The sequence below is a fragment of the Ctenocephalides felis genome, unplaced genomic scaffold (assembly GCF_003426905.1).
Source record: "Ctenocephalides felis isolate EL2017-DRISC unplaced genomic scaffold, ASM342690v1 CF-g0.4_SCAFFOLD_01170, whole genome shotgun sequence".
In the NCBI taxonomy this organism is placed as follows: Eukaryota; Metazoa; Arthropoda; class Insecta; order Siphonaptera; family Pulicidae; genus Ctenocephalides; species Ctenocephalides felis.
The window spans coordinates 10047928-10056013 of record NW_020537324.1 but is presented as its reverse complement, the minus strand read 5'-3'; positions in this window follow the sequence as shown (position 1 = coordinate 10056013).

Here is an 8086-nt window from a genome sequence, read left to right as displayed (position 1 = left end):
CTTTTCAATTTTCATCCAAATTTAAGCTCTTGTTGTGTATTTGCGAAAAAAAAGTTGATGTAAAATTAAATTTCCTTGACCTTACAATTGTTTGTTGAATTTTTTATTCCTCTTGATACACACTGCTTGAATATTAGAAGAAATTTGAAAATATCATGTACATAAATATCTAAAAAATAATATCTACATCCATATCGTATATTAGGTAAATTCCGTTATTTTCTATTATAAATTAATAGAGATATCGTTTAAATTATAAGTAAATTAATAATTATGTAGCAGTTTTTATCCAAATTTCAACACAAAAAACTGAATTTGTATCCTTTAAACAAACATTAGCAACTATTAGCAAGATTAATTTTGACTTAAGTATTATTTAAATATATTTATTTGGTCTTATAAAGTAGTACATTAGCCATATTCCAGTACTTAGTCTTAAATTAAATACGAAATTTAGGTATATGATACGTTTCTAAATCTGCAATACGTTCTATAAATCGATGTTGTTTTCTGTTCGATATTACACAGAGCATTGCATATTCTGCTCTCCATCAATATAATTACTGTTTAGTTGGAAGTGACATCACTAAATTCATTATTCAATTCAAATCAGAGGTATATTTACTGTTTACGATTCATGAACGAGTTCAAATAAATCCATATGTAGCCTTGATTTGTTAATTTATTTAAAATTTAAAAAATTGCATAGTAAATTTCAGTAACAAACGGAATTTAATAGTTATATGAGCTTTTGTTCTTTAAACTTCCCCTGAACAACATCGCATTTTAGAAGGAAACTCAACAGTTGACTTACATTCGATACATTTTTATTATTGCAACTTCTTTAATACTGATGGTATATTTTTAATTAGATGCAGCAATGTCGAAGGGCATATTTATATCTTTACTTTCTATTGAAAATGGATATGACCTATGATCGAAGTGAGTATCGAAAATAGACTACTGTGGATGCAAGGCCGAAGTTTATACCACCATGTCATAGCAAGGCCATGTAGCATTGTTATTAATATTGTGGGATCGTAGTAGACTAGAGATCCGAATATGTCATGTCATAAGATATTTTTGTAAACAATTATTTCATAATACAATTTTTGGTAAAGATGGAAATATTAATCATAAATAATCGTATTTTTTTATTAGTGACCCCGACGTGAAGTGCGGCATTTTTTTAAGTTTCAGTATCTACTGTTGCTTTTTACATATACCTCACCAGATCTCCTGCACTAACCTTCATTCAAATCAATAAATCAATAGGAAATGCTAATACGAGTTCCCAATTCGATCTATATAAGTGAGCAGTAATCAGAACATTATGTTGTTATATAAATACGAGTTCTTTAACGCGATTCGTTCGGTATCGTTTCTGATTAATCGCACTCGAGAATGTATATTACTGTAACACTTGCGAACGAAATCATTACGAGTTTGCTCCAGATCTCTTACAGATTTCTTTCGGCGAAAAATTCCGTTTGTTGCCTGTTACCAGATCCTCGCACAATTACCGTGCATGTTCCATTCCATTCGGCGCCAAATTGATGTGTGATAAACTGACCAATTTATTTAAGCGATTCTCGTATGGTAAACTAAAGTTTATTAGGAGACGTATAAAATTTATTGTGGTGAAACGTGTTCATTATTTTATGAAAGTCTGTTGAGGTATATACTGAAATTGATTTAAGTTCAAATAATATGCAAGGTATATTTTAGAAATTTTATATAAAACCTATATTTAAAAAATGGAATTAATAAATTTACAAAAATTTTCACTCTTAATGATTTTTATGTTGATTTATATATTTATATAGCCTCATTTTTCAATAGTAATCAGAACTCAAATCCTATGAGTTATTGTGCCTGAATTTTTCATTCTACATTGTTGTATTTAAATTCCAACCCAGCTATGCATTAAAATTTATCTAAAAGTAATCATTAATTATTTAAATAGATGAAGCAATGTCCAGAAAGGGCTATTTTTACTTGGATATATATTTTGAATCTATATTTTCACTACTGCTTGATATCAAGCTGTGCGTACCTAGGATCATTATACATGAAGTTAATAGAACCTTTATGATAAAAACCACATATTAACTTCATATATATTTATATATTTTCTAGCTAAATTTTTGTAAATTAGCCATAAGGACTACTAAAGTGCTGAGAAATTTTTAGAGAAAAATACATGCATGACTAAAATTCATTCACCAGATTGATGGTTTTATAACTAATAGAGTAACGTAAAATATATTCAGAAAGCGATGAAAACTTTATTAATCTGACTTAACTAACTACGTCAGTTTTATAAACCAGAACAGGTGTCATTTTACATGAGATATTATTATTTATTACAGTTTTTGTAGTAGTGATGATTTTATTATTGGTGCCGCAATGTTGTGTAAGGGCTATTTTTACTTGCAAACATATTGTTATCTATATTTCCAAGTAAAAACCGGTATCAGTACTGCTTGATATCCAGAATTTAATATCTTCTTCACAAATAATTCTTTTATGTACGCCACTGTGTTTCTACTGAATATCTATACCTCTTACAATGAGCAGATGGCAATTTCCGCAGATTATAACACCTCCTTGTACTAATTCCGATTCAGTAACGATTTTCTTTCAAATTCTTACCCCTTGGATTTCCCCAAAAATGTTAAACTTCTGCATTTACACTGCATTGGTAAAATGTGCATAAAGAACAGTTGTATTCGAAAAAGTTGTAGTGTAAAAAGTATTTGTTTACGATTATTAATGTTAATTATTTTCAATATTGTATCTGTCGGATTTGTTATTCCAAGGCTCTGTCATACTTACAAAAAATCATAATGATTAATTTTGATTGTCTAAATGTATTACACATATAAATTTACATATCCGATCAAGGAAAACAACTGCATTTGACTTGTGAGAACATTTCAAGTGTCCTCTAAGTACAAAAACAATGATGAATAACGTCTTGTATTGTTGAAGCAATTATTGAATTTATTTTGAAACACCTTGTGGAAATACAGTTTTCAATTGCTGACACAGTATTTATTTATATGTGCACACCTTGTATATTTTTTATTATTTATATGTCCGGAAGAAATTTGTTCTAGAACGCAAACAGATAAAGTTTTGTTATGGTACCACTATGTCTGGAATTATAGGGATTTACCTAAAATAAATAATGCACAGGAAGTGCATAATATTAATCTAGGGACCTTTTCGAAAACTCTTTTTACTGTTATTTACATATTTTTGATTACCTGTGTCGCTTTCAGATTCTTTGCTCTACATTGAATTTCTACGTAAAAATGTTATATTTTATATAGTGTTTGGCTTTCGTATTTATTTATAAAAACCGATATTTAAATCGAATGATCTGATATTGCCAATACAAAATGAATTATATTGTGTATATATAATTTTGATAGTTGAACTCAATTAAAGATGAAAAGAAACCAATCAAGCACAAGAACATTGCATAATACAATCTATGTTTTTTAAGCTATTCGATAACCTAACTTTCTTCATGTGAAATCATATAAAAATTGGACGAGGTTATTTATACCCATTGATCCGCTACTTTCAATAAGAGTCAATGATATTCAGAAGATATTGTGACGTATGAGGCCTATAAATGATTTTAGCATTTTAAGATGTAGATAATAAAAATATTTGATTTTATGAACAATATATTCAAGCAGTATGTCAAAAAATTGGAATCAAATGGTTTTTATATACATATTGTGAATCATATCCAAATGAGGAGATTAAAGAAAAAAATACAAAGGACCTCACAAATACCATTTGATACTAAAGCACTAAATAGAGGATGTTCTCATGGAAAAGGACTTTAAACATGATGTCAATTAGCACATAGATTTATAGAATAAATTTTTAATTATGATTGGCTAATAAAGAAAAAAAAAGATTGCATATGCACTATATTATTTTACAAGCAAATTAGGGGAGTACTCTAGTGTAGATTCATTTTTAAATCATCGTAAAAAATCAATAATTTTTTTATTATCATTTTTTATAATTCATTTATCAACGTTACAAAAGTACAGAAAAAATAAAAATAATAATAATTATGAAAATTAGCATTTGTTAAAATGGGGTTCTCAAAAAAAAATGACACGTGCTCACGATTGCAACCCTCCTAATAATCCGAAATGAAAAAGAAAGATTACTTATCTAGTATGATGTCGCAATAGTCATGTACTAGAATCGAAGTTTATAAAAAAATTTACAAAATGGCGACTTTTTGGCCATTTTCTTACCACTTTCTTGAGTTTCTTAATTTTTTTAAAAATAGTAAAACTTGAAATTTGGGGATGAGGCTAGTATATGCCCAAGAGAAGGCTCTCAAGAAAATTCTCTGAAAATTTTAAGAGCATCAATCTAGTAGAACTCGAAAAATCGAGGGCATTATTTCGAAAAAGTCAGTTTTGACGAAAACGCGTTTAAAGCTTCGCAGATGGAAGGAAACAGAAACAGAATTATCATAGTCAAACAGCTGTATCTCCGAAAATAATTCAAATTTTAAAAAATCCTTTTGTACACATATTCTTGAATAGTTCGCTTATACTTTGAAAATATCTTAATTTTTTTTAATTTCAATACTAGAGTACCCCTTTAACAACTCTAAAAATGTTACTTAAGTATCACAATAATGTGAAACTCAGTATCACTAAAATGTATCTAACATTGGAAATTGCAACTTTGATTCTATGTCCATTATTATCACTAATGGCATTTATTAGCAATTATTCTTATTTCTATCTAAACAGCCTACCTGTATAGAACCAATTTGATCGATGTATCGGCGTTTTGTTAATTATGATTAATATTCCAATTATTGATATCATGATTTGAAAGTGATTCAAACTAATAACTTCAAAACTCAACTTTTATTGTTATCTGTATGATTTATTACACATTATGGATAATCAGCATGTCATTTATAACTATAAACCTGTATTGATATTACTTCTGATACAATGTATCGATAAATGCTCATGAGCAATGCAGAAAATCAATCATTGCAACTATAGCGCGGCATCGCTTGGAGCAATTTTGAGCCCCATATCAATAACTAATATTCAATATAATAATTATCGATTGCCGATTGATACAATTTTTAAATCACATCAATAAACTTGTATTCATGTCTATTTCACAATTCTGCACAAGCCGGTATATAAATCTAGTCTCATTCCTCTCCTTGAACGACTCTTACAAGTTATCTGTCGAGAATGACTACATTATATGAGAAAGATATTTAACGAATGTTTTAATACTAGAACAGACGTACAATAAAAAACCATATCGAAACCAGTTTGAGATCTATATATAGACTGGCATTGCTATGCGAATAATGTGTATGGGGACATAACATGCATATACCAACAACATAGGATCTCGGTACTTAGATCGTAATCTATGAGAACAGGAAACTGGGGTGGAGAATCAATCGAAACTTATTCTCTATATTTTGTGCGTTTTGCTCAATGCTCTGTATATTATTAATCCTATGTAATATTAGTTTTGGTTTTAAAATGTAAAATGCAACGTGTGAGTTTGCAGGGGTGCAATAACTAAAATTGAGTTGAACTTCAAATTTTTGAGAAAAAAACTGGAATATGAGATATCAGGTGTGTCTGTCATCTAGAGGATGAAAAAAAAATATCAAAGAAATATTGTAAATTTGGATCATTTTAGAAAATTGTTTATAATAGAGATTGAATTATAAGCCTACGAACCATTTTAGCCGATTTACCGAATAACGATATAAAGCTCATATTTGCATAAAGTATCTTCAATTTTATTCAAATCGGATTCATAAAACAAGTTTTCATTATTTTACAGACATGTCTTTTTGTTAAGAAATTCTTGGAAGTGACAACTTTTGAAATTATTTTTTTTAAAGAAATTAGTACAACAAATGAAAAATTTATGTACCATCTTGATCAAATAATTATTAATTATATTACATACCGCACTATATTTATTATATAAGATTTACTTGATTGCGTTTCAAGTTTTCTTGATTTTACTTGCGCCTATTATAAGGCATGAAATATAATAGGTTTTCAGATATAAACCAGCTTTGATTTCGTTAAATAATTTATAGTTTTCATATTTCAATTTATTGTTTTGCAATTAACTCTAAATGTTTACATTGCAGCGCATGTGTTTTATCCAGCGGTCACGCATTGCCATTATTTCTGCAAGTTTCCAATATATAAATCTACGCGCTCAATATAAATTATTGGTTCTAGATTTTTTAAAGAAACTTTATTGTGAAATTCTGGGAAGTTGCCAGTTAGAATACGTGCCGAAATATGTTTAATGCTTTTCGTGATAACGTATTATAGTATGACAAGCCTTAAAATAGATCGTTTACTATTGATTATAATAATAGTAAATGAGAAAACTAATTTCACGCGATTTGTTTCAAAATGAGATTCAATGTCAGATTAAAAATTACTTCTGTGATTCGAAATATATAACAATCTGGCTGATTAAATTTATACGATTTTCTTAAATATCTTATTTGATGTATCAACATAGATATTTTGTATTTTGAACAAACCCTCAATTCATATAAGGTAGGATAGGGCAAAAATTTGATTTAAAATAATTAGACTGTCTTAACTAAATGAACTGCATCACAATACATTTATCACGATACATTTGTTCTGTAAAATTCCTAATTATTTTTTTACAATTTTTCTAAAATTTGTCATCTGTCCCTTTTTTCCTCATAGACGGGATAAAAGGGGACAGTTAAGAGTGGTCAAACAGTTCCAAAGTCTTATTTTTAATTTTGATGGAATTTTGCGAAATAATAGCGGCAAATTATTTAAAAACTGCAAAATACAAATGTCATAGGCACATTTTTTACATAAGATAGCATTGTATATACCATGATCTGGTAATTTGTCAAAAACATTAATTAGTAGCGTTGGAATAACTATTAAATAATATCTATTTATCTATATATCTATTGTAAAATTGCTCTTTTTAACTTAATTTACTTTTTGATTACTATTTTTGTCAGTGTAAAGGTTTAGTTGATCCTTTAACCCCACACACATATGAGCTATTCTATTCTATTTTTGCATCTAACCTTGAAAAAATTAAATAAAGTGTACCTCAAAATTATGTTTAGGTATTTTAAACTAAACGAAATAAAATAACGACGCCGTAAGAATTAAGATGATGGCTGGTTATACATCTTTTGCCTTCTGCTTTAAAATAGTATCGCTAAAAAATTCGATACTTTATTGGTTTTTTAGATAACGATGGTGGTCCTTTTTAACCATGGGCTTTTAAGCATAGCTTTATCCTATAACAATTTAGATGATGAAATTTTCATGTTTTTCTTAAATATCTTAAGTGATATATATAACATTGTATTGATTGTATTTAGAACAAGCCCTCGATTCCCATATATGTTGGGAAAATATTACCTTTGAAGATGATTTTTTTTATTTTAATTCAAAATAATAATTTAATAATTAGTAATGCTGCCAATTAAATTTGATGATTATTTAGTGTGAAAAATGTATGACGTACTATAGTATAATTATATATCATTAGCATAAATTTAACATGCGTTACTATTTTTGAGAAGTAATATAATTTTATCAATATTTTATTTACTATCCTCTACAGGATTAATGATATGGTTCATAGTCAATGCATCAGCATAAAAGCCTTAATTGATGTCGATTTATTAGATCGATGTGCATAGATTTCTTAAACAAATTCCCTACCGGGTGTATTCTGCAATCCGACGCCCGTCCACATATTTTCTGAACGCGATCGACCCGGCCGGCCGGGAGACTGAAGAATCCAACCAAACCGGACTCGAGCACGCACAGTCCGCCGCCACCGCCGCGGAAAGGCACTCGCCGATGCCTTGCGCCTTTTCTCTTTCTTTATTCGCTTCGTCCCGTCTTCTACGCTTCTTGTCAAATAAAATTGTCACAGTACTTCCGCACGCGACAAGTGAATAAAAGGTAACAATTATAAGTAAACTAGCAAACCCGACGAACTCCGTTTCGCC